General features: G+C 46.6%; 1 pseudogene; it reads left to right on the top strand.

The window, feature by feature from the left end:
• Window positions 1–14064: 14064 nt before the first annotated feature.
• LOC147698593 (phosphopantothenate--cysteine ligase-like) lies at window positions 14065–16900 on the top strand (annotated as a pseudogene).
• Window positions 16901–23462: the final 6562 nt, after the last annotated feature.

The raw sequence follows: 23462 nt of genomic DNA, 5'->3' as shown, positions 1-23462 counted from the left end.
AGATTATACCCCTAGGCAAAGACACCCTTTTTTCCCCAAAAGATTGGTGGCCCCAACACTCTGAGGCACCTCCCAGTGCAGTCTCATCGGCCCGCAATCTGGGTGTCCAATTCGACTCTTCCCTCAGTTTTGACGACCATGCGCGCATTACTGCAGGGTGTTGCTTTAACCTCATTAGACAGCTAAAGAAATTCTTCGACTTTCTCCCTATTTCCGCCGGGAAATCTGTGGCCGTGGCTCTGATCCTGTCCAGACTCGATTATTGCAATGGTCTCCTGGCAGGTATAAAAAAGTCCACCCTTAAGAAGCTACAAAGCGTCCAGCACGCGGCGGCCAGGCTCGTTCTCGGACTTCCGAGAAGGTCCTCGGCCTCGGCGGCCCTCAACACCCTCCATTGGCTGCCCCTTCACAAAAGGATCCTTTTTAAACTCCTTGTTACTGTCTTTAAGGCCACTAAGAACACAGGCCCCTCCTATCTTCGCAAGCGCTTCCCTCAGTACACTCCATCGCGCTGCCTGAGATCATCAGGAGCCAATCTGGTTACCATACCCAGGTTTAAGCTCAAAACGAAAGGTGGAAAAACCTTTTCACTCCTGGCGGCTAAGGCTTGGAATGGTCTTCCCTCTAACCTTAGGCACGCCCCTTCAGAAACCCTTTTCAGAAAACTTCTGAAGACTTGGATCTTCCTTCGACCCGACTCTTTGGTCCTCGCAGCCATATGATTCCCATCTCCATCAAGTTGAGTTCTTCTGATTGCTCAGCGCCAAGATGCTCCTTCCGGAGCGATAGTCGCGCTATATAAAAATTAATAAATATCAAATATCAAACATACTAGTATCGATGCCCGGATGGCTGGCACAAGTCGCCTATTAGTTTCCATTCTGAATAGTTACCAAAAATAAAGAGACGGCGCTGGATGCAGGAATCAAGAACAGAGTTTAATTCTCATGAGGAGAGCCAGTCATTTCAGACACGAAACAAGGTGTCATCGGGAGGTGCTCTAACAAGTGAGCTGAGACTCCGTCTTTTATACCTTGCAAAATACTTGGCATTACAAGCAGGACATTGTGTAACAAAAGAAAAGATAACCCCATAATCCTCGTGTCAATCCTACCCCACATGTGTTCACAATAGGGACCCTTGACCTGCTGATAGGAGAGGGGGCAATGACGCAGCTGAATGTTCCGCTGATTATTAGGATGTGTGCGCCTGATCGTAGTCCAGGGGGTGGGGAGACCAGGATCAATAGTGAGTGCTTTGAAGGGGAGTGACTTCATACAATAAAGTGCAGTGAATGGTATCCTCTGGCTCAGGCGATGGCCTCGGACATGTGTGGTCAGCCGGACTCGGGGGAAGAGGTCATCAAAGGAGTGGCATTCATGCCGCGTGGACAATCGAGCACGGAGGGAGTGCTGGTCAACAGAGGGGCATTCATGGAGGGAAAGGAGGTGTTGGTCAGGCGCGGCCGTGACTCCCAAGGACAGGGTCTTGTAGAAGAAGGTTTATGACTTGCCCGTGTGAGGGAGAAGGGGAAGGGGGAGCCAGGGTGTGCACAGAGACAGAGTCGCACAGAGAGAGAGAGAGAGGTCTTATGACCTGTACATGAGAGAACAGGGGCAGCCAGATACAGCTGGGGGGGGCTATGTCAGCTGAGGCGAAGGATGCTTCTTCAAGAGGGAAAGGGGGGGGGGGTTTGCGTGGGTCAAGCAGAAGGGCTGCCTTTCGGGGCAGGGTCGCGCAAAAGGGAGAGGGTTTCATGGTTTATGCACGAGAGAGAGTTCGAATACACGCAGAAGGGAAGCCGGTGAGTCTAATCTTAGGCGGGCAAAAGGCCAGGGTGCCTAAAATGGCTGTCATGTACACTGGAGTACAGGCCTTCGCTGGCAGTGGGATGTAGTTAATGCTTTACGGTATTCATGGTATGCGCAGGGAGAGGAGTGGGAAAAAGGGAAATGAATGCTGTTTATGTACATCAAGTTCTTCAATTTCCACATCCGGACCCGGCGTTTTACCAAGTGGGAGGTCTTTAAGGGCACTGGTGAGTTCCTCAAGTGTGATAGGTTCTTCTAGTACTTGAGAGTGTTAAGGGTTAAGAGGAGGCCATTCGCAGGCATATAAGGTAGCCGATATTGGATCTGGGCTTGGCGTGTCTTGCGCATAGAGGGATGAGTAGTAATTTTGAAATGCTTGAAGTTTGGCGGCTTCTATAATTGCCCAAGACCCGTCTCCTAGCTTTAGCTTATCAATATGTGCTTTAGCTGCACGCATGCATAAGCGGCATGCCAGGACAGTGACCACCTTGTCTCCTCTGTCGTAATAGCACTGTCGCAGTGCCAGGAGAGTCTGTTCAGCTTTGTTAGTTCTGTGTACCCGAATCTGGCCCCTAAGTATAGCTAAATGTCTCTTGTCTATCGCCAAGGGGCGCTCCTGGTCTATTCTCTCAAGTGTCTTTATTTTGCGCATGAGTTTGTCTTCAACCAGGCGAGCCTCCTGAGCCCGAGTAATAGCGATGGATGTGATGGTGCCACGGAATGTAGCCTTAAAATGGCCCCAAAGGACAGAAAGCGGTGTGTCAGGGAGGTCATTAATCTCGAAGTAGGACGAAATAGCAGTCTGGAGGTCAACCGTATCCACGAAGTCCCAGAGAATGTGGGGGGGGAAACGCCACCTAGTGGGCTTCTTGGGGCAAGAGAAGGTTTCATAGATGAGAAGCCCAACATGTGCGTTGTTGGAGATCGAGATATCTGACATGGAGGCTGAAAGAGTGTCTTTAACCAAGGAGAGTGAAACAAAGAGATGGTCAATGTGTGAGTAGGAGCGGTGGACGTGTGAATAGTAAGAATAATCACGGCTATCAGGGGAGTGGTAGCGCCAGATATCTACAAGGCCTAGTGTAGTGAGGTGTCTTTTTAGTGCTGCGGACATGGCACCCATCCCATGGAATGAGCCCCACTCCAGTCAAGCCCCACGTCCCATACCAGATTAAAATCTCCCCCCAGTATGAGGTCTGAGCCTATATGTGCTATGTGTTCCCGCAATAGCTCCCGTAGGAAAGAGTCCTGGCCCTTGTTCGTTGCATACGTGTTGTAGAGGGTGAGAGTGTGGTCCCCCATTTTCACCACTACTTTAAGAAATCTGCTATCTGCACTGTTGGACACTCCAGATTCCCCTTGGTGAATACCCACCCGACAGAGGATAGCGACACCCGCTGTCCTAGTGGAAGCCGAGCTCCAAAATTGAAGAGGGAATCGATGGTGAGTCATGCGGGGTATGTCAGCTCTAAGAAGGTGGGTTTCCTGCAAGTAGACGATGTCCGGGTTTTGCAAGAGGAGAGATCTCCATATCTGGCGCCGTTTGTTGGGGGAGTTGAGACTCTTCACATTAAGGGATATGAGCTTCAAACAGGGTACAAAGGTCATTGTCGCAGAGAGTCAGGGGCACGCCCTGCCCCAGATAGTGAGCGTAAAGTAGTGCGCAAAGCAAGCTGACTGAAGCCTAATGAGAGGCAGAGGGACCCCATGATTACGGTGGTCGCTGCGGGGTAGTGAAGTGGGAAGGGGCAGGTCGTCCAGTGGGGGTCTCCCATGGTGCCTAAGGGGCCTCCCGCCGGGGGTGTGGGCAAGGGAAAGGGAACAAGGGAAAAGGACAAGGGAAGTCAAGATATACCAAGGACAACAACGGCGAAAATGACCAACAGAGCCTATTCCAGTCTAGGTAGAGGCAAGGCACAGTGGCATAGGCCATCCCAGAGAATTCACTCTCCAAGAACTAGGAGTGTGGGCTGGTCATCGTTGTGTAGGTCCAATGTTTCCAGCAGGAGCGCGGCCCGAGGCTGCCGTCGGAGCATATGTCGAGCACTCAATAGTAGCGTCTATTAGTCAGCTGAGATGGAAATGAAGTGGCAGTCATGTATTTGCAGCAGGGCCGCCAAGGGGGAAAAGTACACATCCAGCTAAGGTAACAGGTGTAGTATCTAGTTATTTGTTGTCAGGTGTTTGAGAACCTGATGGCGACGGACCTCCCTCCAAGGATCGTATATGTTGGATTATCTCCTGTTTTTTGGGGGAAGAGCTGCATTGTCCCCGGGAGGAGGGATGTCTTGCATGGCGCACCGTGGTCCACTGTGGCTTCAGCGGGATTCGAGCATTGGGGGGGTGCACGTAGGACTCGCTGGAGGAGTGTCGGGGATCTGAAGTAGTTGAGCAGCCTCTCTATAAGACTGCAGCACCCGGCGCCTGGAGTCCCACTGGAATATGAGAGCAAAGGGGTGCCCCCATTGGTAGCGGATGTTAAGTTCCCAGAGCTTGTCCATGATGGGTAGGAAGTCTCTGAGGCGTTGAAGTGTGTGAAGCTAAGTCTTCGAACAGTTGGATGGGCAGGCCTTGAATAAGATCTCAGGTTTGTCCCTAGTGGCTTTGAGAATAGCCTCCTTCTCAGTGAAGAAATGGACCCGTGCAAAGATGTCAGGGATGAGACCAGGCCGCCCTGGAGGGTCAGATACTCGGTGCGCACCGTCCAAAACAAGCGGGGAAGCATCGTTGTCACCCCTGATGTCATGAAGCAGGTCGGCCTCAAAGGTCATGATGTCCGGGCCTTCCGCCCCGGTCGGAATCCCCCTCAGGCATATATGTCTGCCGCCGCCTATTTTACAGGTCTTCCTGCTTGATCTGCAGCTCAATATGTTGCTCCTCAAGGGTGGCCAGGCACTGCCATAGGTGTTTCTGGTCTTCCGTGCAGGCATCTAATGTCTTCTCAAGGTCGTCCACTCGCCCTCCTAGCTCTTCCACATCTTTTCGGAGTTCATTGACACAGGCTTGGACCACAGTGCGTAGGGACCTTATTTCAGATTTCAGTTCATGCATGAAGAGGGTCATAAAGGATTGTGTGACCGGTTCCGAGGGGCCTCTGGCTGCCGACGCCGTGTCTGGTGTTGGGACTGATCCCGGTTTGGTCCATAGGGCCATGACCGTATTTTCCTTAGGGGCTGTTGAAGGCTCTTTTCCGGACTTTGAGCGGGTCATAGTCATCTAGTGGAGGCGTCCTGTGTCGTATGCCTCGGGGAGAGGTAGCGCTGTACCGGCAGCAGGCTGTTTCATGCAATATTTGTTGTCTCAGCTCCAAAGACCCGAAGACGTTTAGGAAGGGCGAAGCGAGGAGAAATCCGGTATAGTTCTGTGGTGGCTCAGCATGCCACTTCTGGGGCCCTCGAGTAGGCGTAGGGCCCGAACGATGCGAGGTCGCAAGTGGAGCAGGGACCGAGTCGAGGAGGCTCTAATGCCACCCCTCCGTCCACACAGGACCCATGAGGGCCAGTCCACCAAGGCTAGCCTACGGCATGCAGTGCGTCAGTCTCCCTCAGGAGCATCAAGGGGATTCTATTAGGAGGCGAGGGAGCGGCTGCAGAACTATGTTGAGATATGGAGGCCGCTCTAGCGTACCAAGGCAAGCAAAGTGAAATCTTGTGGTCTCCAGTCGAATTGTCAGTATTCAGGGCGGTTGCATCACTCGCGCCTATGCTTGCTGTCCGTGGGGCTGTGTGAAAACACCTGCAATGTCAGGGGGATGTTTTAAGGAGCTATTTGATGCCCCAGGGAGTTGTGTAGGTATCAACGTCTCTGATCCCTGGCTGGGGCCTTGCGTCGGCAAGCCCTCTTCCAGGGTGTAGGTGGGACCCACTTGTTTGGCACCGCACTCCCAGAGAGGTCCCAGTGCCGTGTGTCATGTTGGTAATGTCCGGCTACTCCACAGGGTTGGGAAGATGGCTCAAGGGCGATTCAATATGCCTCCCATGATGATTCAACTGTCTGCGTTGTGCCTCTCTACAGTGACACAGGAGGGAGTCAGGCGCGCGATGAGCAGTAGGGTCTGGGAGGGTGACAGTGTCCAGTGGGGTAGCTAGGTCTCTGTCCGGTGCAGCGACCCATCTGGTCCTGTAGAGCAGTGCTGTGGGCCTGGGGGGTCTCATCAGGCTACGCAGGGATGGCGCCCTGGGGCCGGTCTCCAGCCCCAAGAGGGTAGTAGGCTGAAGTGGTCCCAGGTGGTGGTTGGTGGGAGCCCAATTCATCAAGATGCTTCCCGCCCATCGGCGCCTGCACCCTCCAGCCTCTGTACCTGCATGGCCTTGGTGTCCACCAGGCGCCATCCATCTAGGCCGAGGTAAAGTCCGAGGATTCTGGGGGCGGCAAAATGGCGGGCGCACTTCTGCCCACCGGTCTTCGCCCTCACTCTATGTAGCGCCGTAGAACAAGCTGAGGTACCCACAGCACCCGGCCCCCTCCGGGCTGCAATCACCTCCCGCTGAAGCTGCTCTGCTGCGTGGCCGGGTCCTGGTGCCACCGGGGGTCTCCTGCTTGGGTTGACGGGATAGGCAGGCCAAAATTGCGGACGTCTTGTTGCAGCTTGCCCCATTGAAGGGCCCGGACAGAAGCAGCACAAGGCAGGCAGTGTCAGGTCTCCCCCAGACCGTGGTTGCACCCTCCAAGAGCTGCTCAGACTCTCCTCTCCCACGGGTATCACCAGGGGCAACAGTTACGGGTGCACGGGACCAAGACAGCCAAGATGGCGGGCAGGCTGCTGGAGGCCAGGTCGGTCCTCCCTCGTGTCGTGGTTCACCGTTGTCCGCGAGTTCCAGTGGTTGTCGAGCCCCGGAAGAGTTTCTCAGGATGTTCCGCTACATAGGCGCACCCAGTCAGGACACTTTTAGAGCCTTTTTACTGCTTATTATGGCTAATGATGTCGGCGGCAGCCCGGAGCTCAAACGGTGTGCGTCTCACTCCATGTGTAGCGAGACCATGCCCCCAAACATAATGTTCTTTGACTTATGCTTCTACGCAGATCTCCACACAACGATGCTTGTTGTACCAAACCAGCATTTAATTACCCATCCAATTTAGATGTTTGTTTCGTCCACATCTTCACTTCAATCTCACCACACTTCACCACAATCCTCACATTCAATCTCTTGCCGTCTTCTGTCCTCCCTGAATATTTTGTAACTGTCCTCACCTAACTATTTAGAGAAACATTTCTTCACTCCAGAAAACAATCTACATCTTACATAGTCTCCCTCCTTAAACACACTTCCCTTTTTTCTAACTGTTGAGATTCACATGTGGCATACTTCATTTGCTTCTCAAGTACTTTCCTCTGCAACTCAGTCTTATATATGTCTCCTCTTGCCTCGACTCATCCTTTCGTACAAGGTTTTGACCCACCAGCAGCACAAAAGGTAAATCTCCTGTCGTAGAATGAGGAGTTGCCCTAATGCTCCATTTAAGTATTTTCATTTCTCCAATCTAAGCCATTATGTAATGACAATTGTATATTTTCACCTAACACCCTGTTAAATCTCTCGACAAGACCATTTTCATGAGGCTGTCTAATGACTGGGCTTCTATGACTTACACCACAGGACTCCAAATGTCTTTCAAACTCCTCTGACACAAACTGTGGACCATTATCTGAGCGCAATTTCATGGTATATTTCTCTCTCCTATATATTTCCTCACAAAATTGGTGAAGCCCTTGATCTTACCTCATTCACCAAACTCACCTCTGGCCACATAGAATAATAATTAATTAAATCCATGAGGACAATTGCATACTTCCTACTGGTATTTGGCAACTCAAATGGACCCCACTCATCCATCGCCATTGTTTGCCACACTCTCCCCAGAAACTCAGTAGGTAATACCAGCATGTACATCACTTTATGAGACGTGTCTCTGCGCGCACAACACACAACATCTCACAAATCTTTCTGCATTTTGATCCAGATCTGGTCACCAAAAGTCTTCTCACGCTCTACTTTTCATACCAGACATACCACCAAACCCCTCATGCAGCATCTTCAAAACTCTCTCAGGCAACACCAACCGCACTAATAATTGGTTCCCTCTTCTCAAGATACCACCTTTATAAAAAACTCATGACATATAGATTTATAATCATTTACTTCAAAAACATCAACTCTGGATAATGACTGTCTACTCTGTAACAACGTGATAATCTTTCGCATAACTGCATCACTCTGCAAACGTTGCCCTCATTCATCCTCAGAGATGGCGTTCATCCCAGTGGACCAACCACCACTTTGTCCACTTCTCCTTCACCAAACCCCCTGTAGCCACCACGCCCAACACTAAGCTTGCAGAAGCTGGAACAAGGTCATAGAAGACCAGCTTGCCCTTTGCCGTCAGCGAAACCCCAGCACCGACTTCCACGGACACCAATGCCTCAGCACACAACCTCAACCACTGGATCTCATAATGCGGCAACACACTAGCTCCACAATAAACATTAAAGAAGACCCCCTCAGTACTAATGACATTGAACTAGTCCCACACAGACAGCATCACAAATAAATCACTTTTTTGATGTTTAATTTTCAGAAAATATATATATATCATTATTTCTTTTACTCAATAGTCAATAATTATTCAATAAATATTTTATACATAAAATTCATACATTTACATATAACTCACATCCAGATCCAATTTGTTGAGAGTCCAAACACAGACGAAGCATTGGAAAATTGAGGTACATGTCTCAGCAACAAGAAGTACAACAAAATAATACTATATACATACAAAAACCACAAAAAATCTGAAAGAAATGGAATAATCAAAGAGAAAAAATACAGTTTACAAAAACATAACTTACATCATAAACATACAAAGCCCCTCAAATTGTGCTGATGCGCGTTTCAGAATTCGCATGTACCATCCTTCCTCAGGGCGCTGATGGTGTATTTACAAATATTGTTACGCCTAATATATTCAATATATTTCACAGGGCAATAGATACTTGAAGTAAAAGCTTCGTCACTCCAGTTAGCTGGACATGATCAGGAGCAGCATTCCGATAAAGATAATCCAAATTACACGACCTAGTCTTGGCTAGGAACGTAGAATGACACTAACCGCATGCAGTATGAAGAATCCTCAAATAGAAGCCAAACAATCTCTGCAGGTATAGCCTCTTCAAACTATCCCGGTGGCCGAATAAGACTGCAGGTTCAATACATATGGATATCGAGATAATAGAGAAGGGCATCCGGTTGAGAATAACACCTAAGATAGGTAACACCGTCTACAGCATAGATTCCGGGTTTGGAATTGCCGGTAATCTAATATAATATGGTAATCCCTCTCGCCCAGCGAAGAAAAGACGAGGGTCCCTCAATAATATGTGGGAGAAAAATATCCTAGACGGACCAGGTCACGCCATATCCTTCGCGTACTGTCGATACCGGAGGTTACGAGCAGAGCAGCACACTAGCTCCCCTCAAGAAACCCTCAGACACGAAGCCCTTCAAGAAAGCCAGCTGGTTCTCTCCCACCCTCCAAGAGTCAAGGCACACCCGCAGATGGCTCGAGAAAAGATAGAGGAGCAGCAAGATAGTGGCAGACCACGCAGCCTTCAAAACCGCAGTCACTGCACACCACCACCTCATCAGAACAACAAAGAAATAAGCCATACAGGAACACATCAATGCCAATGCACACAGCAGCAAAGAACTCTTCACTGTGATCAAAAAATTAGCCTAACCCAGCAGAGAGACAGCAGACATTCCCCCTTGCAAGAACTTTGCGACAACCTAGCTACCTTCTTCCACTGCAAGATCAAGGAGATCTACAACAGCTTTGCAATCCAAGAGCCATCCACTCCACCGGAACCCACCACGCCCACTGGCTCAGACCCCAGCAGACCCTGCCTAGTTGTACCACCCTCACCTCTGATGACACCCTCAGGATCATGAAGAGCATCCACTCCGGAGTGCCCTCGGATCCCTGCCTCACCACATCTTGAACAAAGCCGGCAACTCCATCTCACCCGAGCTCTGCCACACCATCAACTGCTCCATCGAGTCCACCACCTTCCATGAAGACTGGAACACGCAGAGATCAAACCCCTGCTGAAGAAACCCTCTGCAAACCCAACAGACCTCAAGAACTACAGACCCATCCCTCTACTCCCCTTCCCAGCCAAAGTCATTGAGAAAGCTTCCAATGCCCAATTCTCTGAGTTTATCGAATTGAACCACATCCTGGACCTCTCCCAGTCAGACTTCAGAAGCAACCTCAGCACCAAGACTGCTCTCGTCGCCACTACAGATGACATCCACACCCTCCTTGACCGAGGTGAGACTGCAGCCCTCATCCTCCTGGACCTCTCAGCCACCTTCAACAACGTCTACCACCACACCCTCTGAGTAAGACTCCTTGATGCCAGCATCCATGACAAAGCCCTAGAGAGGATCTGCTCCTCTCCAGCTGAACACGGAGAGTCAGACTTCCACTGTTCTGATCAGAACCCACAGAGATAAGCTGCAGACTGCCTGAGGGATACTCCCTGAGCCTCACCCACCTCAAAATCTCATGGCCTGCTTGCAGCCATCATCAGAAGCCACAGATTCAACATCGTCTCCTATCCTATGCGGACGACACCCAGCTGTTTCTCCCCCTCACAGACGAACCCACAGCAGCCAAGAGCAACTTCCACAATGGGGTAAAGGAAGTCGCCAGGTGGATGAAGGACAGCTGCCTCCAGCTCAACTCAGAGAAGACCGAAGTCCTCATCCTGGGCTCCTCCCTCTCTGCCTGGGATGACACCTGGTGGCCCACAATGCTCAGAACACTAACAGACCACACACAAAACCTCAGCATCATCATTGACCCCTCGCTCTCAATGAAATGCCAGATCAACGTCATCTTGTCCTCCTGCTTCCACACACTCCACCTGCTTTAGAAGATCTTCAAGTGGATCCCCTCCAAATCCAGGAAAACAGTCACCCATGCGCTTCTGAGCAGCAGACTCAACTACTCCGATGCACTCTATGCCAGCACCACCCAAAAACATCTAAAGAAACTACAGAGCATCCAGAACACCTCTGCCAGACTCATCATGAACATTCCACAGCCACATCCACATCACCAGTCACCTGAGAGACCTTCACAGGCTACCTTTCAACAAAAGAATTACCTTCAAGCTCCTCACATATGCCTACAAAGCCCTCCCTAACACTGGACCTGCATACCTCAACCACCACCTCCCCTTCTACACTTCCAGACATCTCCGCTCTGCCCAACTGGCCCTGGCCACGATCCCACGGATCTGCAAGACCATGGCTGGAAAAAGATCCTTCTCCTACTTCGCAACAAAGACCTGGAACCCCCTGCCTCTACATCTTAGGCAATCACTGTTGCTGCCTCAATTCAGGAAAGACCTCAAGACCTCGCTCTTTGACTGTACCGCAGTTCCACCTCCGCTCAGCATCTTGAGAACCTAACGGGTGAGTAGTCGCGCTATACAAGAATCCTGATTGATTTATCCCATCACACGCTACCACTGCTACTATCCAGTCATTTCCAAAGTCATCTGACTCCATATGCATTGGCAATCTTGAGAGACAGTCGGCATCGACATTACTAATCCCTGAAACATATTTGATGTGGGTGCTTTACTTGCCCTTTTCATGGTGAACACGTCTATCAGGGACTTGTGATCAGTCCTTAATTCAAATTCAATACCTCAAACATAATTCCTGAAATGATGCACACCCCACCAGCAAGCCAACGCTTCCTTCTCTGTGGTAGAATAATTAATCTCAGTATCTCTTAAAGTTCTTAAGGCAAAGGCTACTACTATTTCATGTTCCTGACGTGAATGCAGTAAAACTGCCACTTAACCATGCATTCTGGCATCAGTGGCTACATTGGTATGTTCATGGGCATTAAATGGTTTTCGTTCCATCGCATTCACAATACAGCTTTTAATCTTTTCAAACGCTTCCTGGCATTCTTGTGATCATGCAAAATTCAGACCTTACTTTATTATCACCCTTATTAAACAAGCATTTACAATGCAACGGTTTCGCCTTTGGAAAAGTTAGAGCTATTGGCAATGTAAATGACAATGCCATTTATTTATCTGTTTTCAAAACCAACACATAAATAAAAATGTTGTCATTTACAATGCCAATAGCTCAAACTTTTCCAAAGGCAAAACCGTTGCATTGTAAATGCTTGTTTATTCTTTTAGTTAAATAACGATACTCTGGGGTTTGTTATTTATTAGGTGCAATAAGTAGCACCTATAACGAGTTTCTGAGGGATACCATGCACATTTTTACCTTCTAAATTGTGGCATATTTGCCCCGCCTAAATTCAACAAAGGGAGAGCTATTTAACACATCCGGTAATTACCCAATGCACTAAATATCAGCCACTTCCTAATTCTGAACTCTTTGCAAACAGGGGTTTGCGCACAGGTTGGGAACTCTGACCCACTTCTAATCGGTGCCTTCGTGTTTCAAAGGAACTACTTCAGTGTCTGCCACAGCAGTCCGGAAATATGTTTGTCCATAGCATGAATTCATGCAGGTGGCTGTGGGAAAAGTGGACCTTCCACAAAATATTGGGTGTACAGTAGGCGACTATATCGTCAGTACACTGGAAACAACTTCTTTCTTCTGTGCTGTTCCCTTTTAGAAAAATCACATACCAAGAGAAATAATTAAAAAAAAAATTAGGGCATAATGCCCAGCACTGGTTGTGTGCCATTTAATATCCTGTTAGCCTTTTGTGCCGGGGAATAAAATATCATCCGTATTGATTTACGTGGTATGCCAAGGTGGTGCCATGATGCGTGCGCAAAAGTGATGGCTTTTCAGCTTGAAGTTGCACATACAAGATTCCTCCTATTTCATCTCCATCTCAAAAAGTGGTGTCTCCCTAGTCCGTTCTTTCCTAAAGTCTGTGGATGCTAGTGCAGGTGCATTTGTGGCTCAACCAACTGAATTCTTATCTAGTACACGGCCAGGCACAGCAATTTGTGAGCACTGTATTTAATGCTCACTAGTCTTCTCATACTCTGAAGCTTCAAGAGAGCCCGATAGGCCTGATACCTTCCAAGAAAGCACTGGCATGTCCGGTCACCTCAGAACAGCGTGATATGTTCAGGATTGTGGGCAGACCCTCGCGCATCACATGTTCCACTGGGGGGGCCCCAGAAACCGAAGCCTTCAGGAAGTGGTGCTGATGTCTCTCAGCTGGGCCAGTCTTCGCCATTGGCTGGAACCAGTACTCTTGACAGATGGGTTGGCTCTGACCACTCTGGTTCTGCACATTCCACAGGCAGGGGCAAGAATGGTTCTAGGCCACGATTTTGCTCTCCTCCATCCAGGGTCAATAGATTGGTCTGGGTGCATGATTTGATGCAATGAGAGGCATCTTGTGGTGTGGCCTCCTTCATCCCCACAATTGGCATTTGAGGCAGGAGGAGGGTACAGCAATAGCTGCAATTGGCCTTCTGTCTTCTTTCGACTTGGCAGACATGATTGTCTGCTCTCCTGGGGCACACATGCAGCAGCGTGTAGCTCCGTTCGCTGCAGCTTACACTCGTGACACATACATGAACAGATCTGTTCGGCTCTCTGCTGCTCGGCCAGGTTGAGCCTAGGTGTTTTTACCTTTGTTTGGGGGGGTCCAGATTAAACTCTCCAACAAAATGCGATGGATGAGGCAAGTGTTTGGAAAGTTCAGTCTGAATGGGGTATCTCTTCGCAAAGAATTGCGGTGAAAGTGAGACCTGGGCCCTGTAGAAAATGCCGTTTATTCTGCTCCCGAAAGAAACCTATCACCAAAGTCAATTTAAAAAATAAAAGGAGTTGCTAGCATGTGAACCTGCTCAGGGGTGGCTCAAGCTATCACGGGGTGCGGGCGCAGCTGGAAGGAACGAGTACATCAGATGAGGGATGAGGTCGACACGGAGGACATTTAAATCAGCGGCGGAGATCCGTGTCCATATCGGACATTAGATCAACCTAAAGCCAGTGCTAGCTTTCATTTCAAAATTTCATAACACCAACTCTGACTTCCTCCATGGCTCTTCAACATAAAGTATTGTGGCTCCACAGCGGCAATGTCAGCCCCTTGCCCACAACTAAGATCGCTTCCATTTTGACCCATTTGCCCGTACCTAAAATGACAGAGCCTGGCCCCGCCTCCCAATCATTTCTACCGTTGCTGTCTGAGTACAATCAGCCAGAGTTATCTCGCCATGGCAGAAGCGGGCAGATCCCTGGGGATGGATTTCCCTCCGCCACCGGCCGGGATCGAATGTTCCGCCCAACTGATGAGGGACTTTACGGCTCGACACGGGGCCGAGGGCAGGCGGGTGGTACTGGTGACCTCCGGCGGTACCAAAGTGCCCCTGGAGTCCCGCACTGTCAGATTCTTGGATAACTTCAGCAGCGGCTGGCCAGGCGCTGTGTTTGCAGAGAGTTTCTTGGAAGCCGGTTATGCGTGATTTTTCTGCACCGCCAGCGCTCCATGAGCCCCTACAGCCGGCGCTCAGCTGGCTGGATGCGCTGCGGGTGGTGCCGGGGGACGATTGCTGCAGCAGGGTGGAGGCCGAGCAGAGCCTGCTGCCGGGGATCGTGCCGGTCCTGGAGCGCTACCAGCAGGTGCAGCAGGAGGGCACTCTGCTGGCCGTGGATTTCGGCACTCTGTCCGACTACCTGCACTTGCTGCGGGCCGCAGCCGAGGCGCTCAACCCCCTGGGTAACTACGTGCGCTGAATGCCATGTTACACAGTTAGTCTGTTACTGATCCATTCACAATACCACCCGCTTCAGGACACTAAATAACCACCAGCCCTGTGCCAGTCTAGGGGTCCCACTTTTCTGTAAAAGAAAAAAAAAAGTACTGGCAGTTTGTTTACGTTTTCCAATTCAGGAACAGCCATGAGTTGGTGTGTGAAAAATAATTTGTGTAACAATGTCAGGGTTGTTTTGTAACATTGCAGTTGTCAGTTACCGTTAATTCAACATCATAACTCACGGTACAGTCCTCAACAGCGGGAGAGGGAGGGGGCGGACACGGACAGCGGGAGGCAAGTCTGGAACAGAGCAACAGTTCGTTTCGCGATTTGGGGGTGTGTTTGCGTGCTCTCCCCTTCCCATTGGCTGGAAGGTAAAATTCCAGCCAATGGGAAGAGGAGAGGGCGTGACTTAAAAAAAGACACGGAAACGCCCCCGAATTGCGTCAAGGCGGGCTCTGAACTCAGTGACGCTCCTCTCCTCAAATGGCTGGCCAGCATTTACGAGGCCAGCCAATGGAGAATAGGGGCGTGTTCAGGCCCCCATACTACTAACAAAAGATTTCGGCTCCGCCCACCCACTGCTTACGCAGTGGGACGGTAGCCGAAACCTTAAAAGTGGTCAACAAATTTAGCATAGTATTCCACAGGGCCCAGAAAATACCTCAATTGATCCTTATCCCGGGGTCATGGTGTTTTCTCAATAGTTTCCTTGAGTTTAATCTTTGGTATTTTACCAGTCTTGGAGATGTTATGTCCCAAATATTCAATCTCTTGCACAGAAAACTTACATTTCTCAATCCCCACAGTAAGATATGTCCCCTCAAAAATGTTAAGTACCTACCTCAACAGCTTATCATGACTTTCTTTATCTGCTTCCCAAACGAAAACATCATCCTGGAAATAACTTCACATTCTCTAAACCACTTAATAGTTGTGGTATAATTCTTTAAAATATAGCAGACTCGTGTACTAGTCCAAAAGGCATATGCACAAAATGAAATGCATCCTCTGTCACAATATATGAAGTATGATGTTTAGATTAAGGGTGCAACCGAATCTGATGAGATGCACTAGACAGGTCTAGCATAGAATAATACAGTCTACCTTTCACACTGGCCAAAATGTCATTTATATTGGTCAATAGATGACGATCTATCCAAATATATTTGTTAAGGTCCCTTAAATCGACACAATCCAAATCTTCCCACTGGGTTTGCGTGCAATAACAACTGAAATAAGCCATTTAGAGGCCTCAGAAGGCTCAATATTATTGCCCTGGGTCAACATATTTAATTAATTCCTCATAGAATCTCTAAGAGCCAATGGAACATTACCCACCTTGTGCACAATTGGCGTAGCATCTTTCTTTAGCATAATTGTATGCCTGATTCCTTTCATATAGCCCAATTCACCTCCAAATAATTTAGGAAACTGATTTACTGTCCCTGTGTTTCATCTTAGTCCAAAATTAAAACTTGACCCTTTGCATTAGGATTTTAAATAATTCCTAGCACTCTTTGCTCACACCACCCTGATAAAGTCCTTCCTTTTTTTAACTCACACATTCGACCCCACGCAGTCCTCCCCTTAAAACTCAAACAAGTCTCTAATATCCTATAATAGGCAATTTCAACATCAGCTTCCTGCAATTCCTTCTCATTTAACTTGCGCCACGTTTCCTCATTTATAATAATAATAATAATAATAATAATATAGGATTTTATAAAGCGCCTGGTGACGCCATCTCGGCGTGTCCCCGCGCTGTGGAGAGGGAAGGCAGGGGAAAGGGAGAGACCTAAAGGGAGAAAAGATGAGTTTTTAAGAGTCTCCTAAATAAGGTCTCTGTCTCAGCCATCAATGTAGTTGGTGAAAAAGAATCCACCCAATTAGCAATTTCCCTAACACTCATTTCCACCATGAACTTTGGCTGATGATATGGCTCAATCTCGGTTTTTGCCTTTAGTTCTGTCTTCTTGGATATGTCACAGATTATCAACATATCCACTTCATCATCAGTTTCTATTTCCCCTCGAACTTCTTTAGAAATAATCCTACTCTCTTGCACCACATTCACATTGCCTTTTGTATTTGTATTCATTTGCTTACACACTCTAGAAAAATTATCAATTCTCTGGCAACAGAAACATTTAGACTTTACCGCCGGACAATTTCTCGAAAGTGCTATATGTTTTATACTTCCGCCTCCATAACACGTTTTCTTCCCGTTCCCAGACATAGTTCTCAACCTAACCTCTTTCTTTTTCTTTGGACTTATCTGCCACATGTAAAGTAGACTGCACCGACTACCCCTTGGTTTTGTACCCACCATCTTTTTCTAATGATGGCTTCTTTTATTCCAACAACTTCTCCTGTATCTTCATGTTATGTGATCATTTGGCCCCATATGCTGTCCTCGGCTATCCCTTAAAAATGCATGTTGCAGTCAAAGTTTGCAATACAGCCACATACAGATCAATAGTCTCACCTGGTAATTGTGCTCGAGAAAAAAAGTGTCTCTCCTCAACAACACTAATTTATTTACTGTAGTTCCTTTCCTGAGCATTTGTGGCAGAAGCACATTCATTGTCTGCTTCCTCATCCGTATCAGAGCCATTGTACCTTCCTTTACTACAATATGTAAATGCTGGCAATATTTTCAACACTTTTCATCCCTCGAACCCCAAATTATGCTTCAATATGGGCAATTTCCTCTTTGCAATATAAAATGTCACCACCTCTAGGCTCCAAATATGTTTCAGATGCTTCTCGCCAGTCCTTGCATGGCATGATGGGTTCACCTGAAGTGGGTAGAAACATGGGTAGAGTTCCAACAGATTGCATGGTGTCCAAAATTCAAATTAAGACTAGAGCTTACACCCAAATATTCCCTAACCTTAAGAATTGTCAATAATAGAGTGGCAGAACAAATAAAATAGTTGCAAAATTGCCCCCCTCTTTTTTTCCAACAAAACAAACTTACATAATAAAATAAGCCATCGTTGTCTGGTAGATTCCAAAACAATAAGTTAACATGACAGAAGTCATCACCAATGTCCCTTACTGCTAAGATGCTGATTGCAACTTCCTTTAGAGAATACCACAGTACTGACCAGTCAGATTATGCCTTTGTTCAGCCAATAACAGATCAAACCTCCAGCCAAGGAGAACACTTCTTGCATATACCATACTGCATCTACACTTAACTTGAACTACGAAACTGTGCTTCACAGTGATAACCAACAATCCCACTTCACTTCAAATGTGTCCCATTAGGAGCACAGGATCCACAACTGGTAAGTAATACTTTCATGGTAAACTGCACGAGTAACATCTTGTTCTGTGGTCACCACATATTAGTTTGGAATGCAGAAACACTTGCTGGCAACTCACTCTTTCAAATGTTAAATGGCCCGTGTGCGAACAGGCACACTTTAAAATGTTTGCGAGCGGGTGCACAAGTGAGCAGTTCTTCACAATTAAACAGGGCACACAATGACTCCTTTAACAAATGCCCCAATCAGAATTAAATATATTTCCACTGAACTTCCCCTACTCCGATTGAGTAATGCTGAACACGATTGCCCTGGGTAGGACAACCGTTCAGTCAAACTTACTGTTTGCCTCTCTTTATCTGAATTAGTACAAAAAACAATGTTCAGAAGGAACTCATTTATCTAGATCAGTACAAAATCTGCAACTCAAGTAATTGCTCTGATTAAATCATAGCTAGAAGTTATTTTATACATACATGCCCCCTATCGAGTCCGAGTATTATTTGCATTAATATTCTCTTCGTACATATTAATTGAAAAGCCCATACACTTTGTTTATCATGTCTACCTGACTTCAGCCGAAGTAGGTAATTTTATTCTCCAGTTCTAGTCTGTATTACAGATGTATTCCTTATATACAAGTCAATAAAATATTTACATATCATTACACATTTGAAGTATAACTGTGAGCCCCAGTGAAGTGACTATAACCTATTTAGTGAGTATTGTGTGACATAGTGTACAAAAAGGTGGGACAGGTTATTGGTAAAGTACAAAAGGATGAGCTTAATACAGTAATGAATAATTTAATTTAGGCTCTCTTTTTTGTCTCTTGTCGACAGCGTTTTGACCCTCTCTAGATACGGGGTCTCTTCAGGACTAGGTTTCTGGGGACTGTGGGGGAGGGAAAGCATATGGATGTAAAGGAATACAGATTGTTATGATGGGCTTATCATGTGTGTATTCTAAGGCTTATCAGTCCAGTGCAGGAGGTTCTGAAGTAGATTCCTCAATGTCATGTGGAATAGGAGGTACAGGAACGGTAATTATCCAGCCCTGTATCCAGAGAAACACTATATTAGTGGTGCCATAAAGTAATGGTAGATGCAAATTACCGGGTCCAACTTTAGGTAACTCACTTGATTTGTTGACCAGTATAATTGGTGTATATCTGGTGTAGATCCCACTGCGGGGACTCTAGGGGTCTCTGCGCTGTAGTTATTGTAACATCAATGGGTGTGGTAAGAATGGAACTCACTGCTTGGCTCCATATGTATCAATCCACGACGCTAGCGACCTTCTTTATCTGAAGGCTGGGCTGGTCTTTCAGGGTAGTTTTTTCCTCTTGCTTATAGCCACTTATAAGTTAAAAAATATATTCTCCAAATGCACAGGTATTGAGGTTCCGTGAATTCTGAACCCTTGGGTTCCATTTTGTGCATGGCAGCCATTTTGTGGTTGCCCTCACATAGGCCGATGACTTTAGCTGACTTCTGGATGACCTGAGGGAACTGACCCTGTTGCCTAAAGCTGACCTTGTTAGACCAGTTCCTTGCCCAGTAGCTGATCAAGATTAAGGATCAGAGCACAGGAGATTGTAAAGTTTGGTATGCACATACACACCCCTTATCCTACTTCTCATCTGTTTCTGTTCCTTCCTTCTTTTATGGCTTGTTTACGATATGGGTTGTGGTCTTTTATTATGGGTTTGTCCGGCTTGTGGAAGAAGGAATGTTGGGCTTTTTGCATGCTTGCAAAAGCTAGGACTGCCCCTTACTTTTGTGCTGAGTTTTGTAACCCTAAGCATATAAAAGGCCTCTGTTCTCTGTATTCCTCAGACTACCTCATTCAGTTGCTACAGCTTCTGTGTGACGTGGCCTCACTTATTAAATTTAATAAAGATTTCTTTTCATATTTCAGCTTCTGTGCCAAGTTCTTCTTTCTATTAATAAGTATTCCCTGAGAATGAAGATTTTGGTTTCTTCAGTATAATGAGATTTATTCAGAATGCAAACATGTGACGAGCCTGGGAAAGCTCACACAGTAACTGCCCAGTAGGAGAACACTCCTCCCAAAATTGTCATCCCCAATATTCTAATAAAGACTTCTGTCATGACTATGCAAAATACAACACAAATGGGTTTACTTTCTCCACCTGTGTGAATCTCCATGAAAAAGCAGATGGAAGTGTTTGCTTATTTAACTAAGCAATACACTCCTGCTTTCCTCTCTATCTAGCCTGATGACCATTGGTAAAGTGCTAGACACATCATAATGCGCACCATAAATACTTTTTGGACATGGAACTCAGCATTTAAATGTAACCTACATGCAAGAAAGATTTAACCATCCTACATAAATGGTTCTTGGATACCTATAATCCCTTGGTGGCCACTGCATCATGAACCAGATCCTGTGCCCTTATTTTTAAATTCTTTGATCAATCTACTTGGCACACTTTGCAAGTCATATTCAAGGCCCAATTCACAATAGATTTTACTCTCATAAAAGGTTTGGTTTTATGAGTCTGTGGTAATGAAAAATCATCTGATTTCTTCCGAAACATTCTAAATCTGGTGAACCCTCCACTATCTAAATGTCCGCCACCATACGGATATTAAGGCGCAGCAAATTCAGCCAGGGGGATTATACGTCAAACCTTGTATTTTTCTTCAGGTATGAGAGGGTTTGCCATTACTAGAAAACTCTAAATAAGGCCCTGCCCACATGCATCATTGAGAATTGCATTCGCAAACGGTGAGATTCGCAATTTTCGGCCGTTTGGGAATGCAATTCTCAAATTTGGGATGCATCATGCTTTTCGCAATTTTAGGAATCGCAAACATATTGCTATTTCTAAAATTGCGATTGCATTTAAGAAATCGCAATTTGAGATTTCTTAAATGCAATGCATGAACATTTTTAATTTGCGAATTCGCAAATAGGAAGGGGTAAATTAGCATGAAGTTGACCTTCATGCTAATTTGCGAAAAACTTTCAAAAATGCACAAAAATGCATTTTTGAAAGTTTCATGTTACACACACACATGTCCTTGGGACATGTGTGTGTGAAACTTGCACTTAAAGTTACATTTCAGGGGTGCAGGGGGGGGGTCCTTTGGACCCCCCTCTGCACCCTTGAAAATGCATTCACAAATTGCGATTCGCAAAATGCTATTCGCAATTTGTGAATGCCTTCCCATTCATTCCTGTGGGCCTCTTGGCCCATAGGAATCAATGGGAAGGGATTCCTTAATTGCGATTCGCAAATTGTGAATCGCAATTAAGGAATTTTTAGAAATCACAAATAAAAATGCGATTTTTTTGATGCATAGCAATTTGCGATTTCTTAATTGCGATTCCTTAATTTTCGCAATTAAGAAATCGCATATGCTAACTTTGATGCATGTGGCCGCTAGTGTGTATTACTCCTGGAAATTCAGGCGTAAGACACAGCTTCAGCTTTGCAAATTAGGTATTCGCCTCCTACTTTAGAAAGAGATAAAATCAAGCAATGCCAAGTCTGTCTTAATAATCTGCAAATATCCTCGAGTGCCTTACAGAGTAGGCCCCTCTTTTTGTATTCATTAAGTGAAGTTTTAATCTTTAACTCCTTCTATTTGTAGTCCTGGCTTTCCTGTTCTGCGACACCTCCTGCCTTATCAAAGGGAAAGTTGCTAAGTAACAGGCTTGTTTCTGGGCCCTATGTATAGAAATATTATGTGGAGGGATATATTTTTCTCAAACATCATGATATATGCACAACCAGTCCCTCCACCTCGTTATCGGGGTCCAGGTACTCTGTGTATATGTCTCACTCAAAGGTCCAATAGCAGGAGGCAGAGCGGTGTACTGTGACCTGCATTTACATCATGTCACCCCCGATTCAGCTGGGCACAGTGAATATATCTATATACAATAGCCCAACTAAACAGGATTGCTAGTTTAACACTGACTGAAACATTTTTCTCACGTTTGCAATGCATATCTTCAGTCACATTCAGACTAGTCCTTGTGTCTTACATTCGCGCATACCAATACAGATGTTTATCACCCACCATGGATAGGGGCACCACCACCTTCCTTTGTGGCAACCTAGTAGTATGCTACACCATCGCAGGGCGGTAGCCACCCATCATTACAGAATCCTATTCACTGATGTGTGTCTCGTTCATCCTAACCCCTAGGTGATCCTAATTCTGTAAGAGAAGAGTCACAAGGTGAGAAAAGGGTGGAAGACCATCTGTGGGCTATGTCCGGAACAGGGCCCACCCCTGAACAGTTAAGGTGGAGGTCCCTAACTCAGCAACCTCGATCAGGGGTGACCCGCAGTGCACCCAATGCTTACTGTCTAGCTAGGAGTCATTTGGTCTGGGTTTGTCTGAATTTCTTCTATCTTCTGAACATTTGCGACTCATGAAGACGCTGCTGCTACTAGGAAGACCTGGCCCACTCCTTGCCTGTTCAGCCTCTGGGTCTTTGAGAGTTTGGTTCACCCTGGAAGTGGGGCCCTGTGACTGTTGACGGTTCTCCTAAATGGCAATTTTCTGTCCCCTCCCCTCCCCATCTCACACACCAGGTTTCCAGGCTCTACTAAGGACCATTTATGTGAGCTCCTTGCTTGATCTTTACAGACCTGCTCTATACTAACTCTGAAAAGTTCCAGACCATTTATACTCAAAATACTACTAACCCTCTGCAGAAGGACGTCCTGACCTGGTGCTGCTGACACCATCATTCATTCTGGAATCGTCCCAAGCATTCCTGATACTCATCCTTCCTATATCAGAAGGCACAGGGCCCAATTCGGAAGGCTGTATCTATGAGTAGTTGTGTCTCACTACTGTCTTGGTGTGAGGTGCACTTGAGTATCGGTGCCAGATACATAAGACATTTCTGTGATTAGTTTCAAGGAATAAGTAAGCCTGTCTTCCTTTTTGAAATTCTTAAGTATGTCACACCTAAAGCTGTAGTAAGGCATGCCTACTGATAGAAAATCACTTCTTCTAAAGGCCGGAAAATTCAGTTCCAATTCACATCCAAGCCTTCTTGCAGACACGTCTATTCACAGAAAGAGCTTCGAAAATCAAGCCCACGAAGCTAGAACTCCCTTCCTGACTCACTACTAGTGTCTAGGCAGAAGCCTGCAGAACCATTAGTCCAGCTACAAAAACATTTTACAAGCAGCACACACTGTAAAACCAACAACTCTATACATATGTAATGCGTACAAAAACACATTTTGTAATACAGTTGTCTATGTATGCCATTACAGTGGCCAGAGGATACGAGTTCATAAGATTACGTGAACAGTGTTTCCTGTAGGTTGGGTAGTGCCATTAAATAACCCCTGGAACAGAGGAAATGCGCTTTCTGAGGACAAGCGATTTAGGTCATGTGCAAATCATCTGCTTTGTTAAACATCCGCATCTCATGACTCAAACAGTGGTACAAGACTGTATTTCATTTTCCATTATTTTGGGCTTTACTTTCCATCGACTTTATTATACATAAGGTTTACATTCACTTATCTAGCATAGAATAATATTGCCACATTAAAGCTATCGGAAAACACATAAAACA

Source organism: Lissotriton vulgaris, chromosome 8 (genome assembly GCF_964263255.1).
Source record: "Lissotriton vulgaris chromosome 8, aLisVul1.2, whole genome shotgun sequence".
Lineage (NCBI taxonomy): Eukaryota > Metazoa > Chordata > Amphibia > Caudata > Salamandridae > Lissotriton > Lissotriton vulgaris.
The sequence above is the reverse complement of the archived record's forward strand: the minus strand, read 5'-3'. Positions and strand labels throughout refer to the sequence as shown.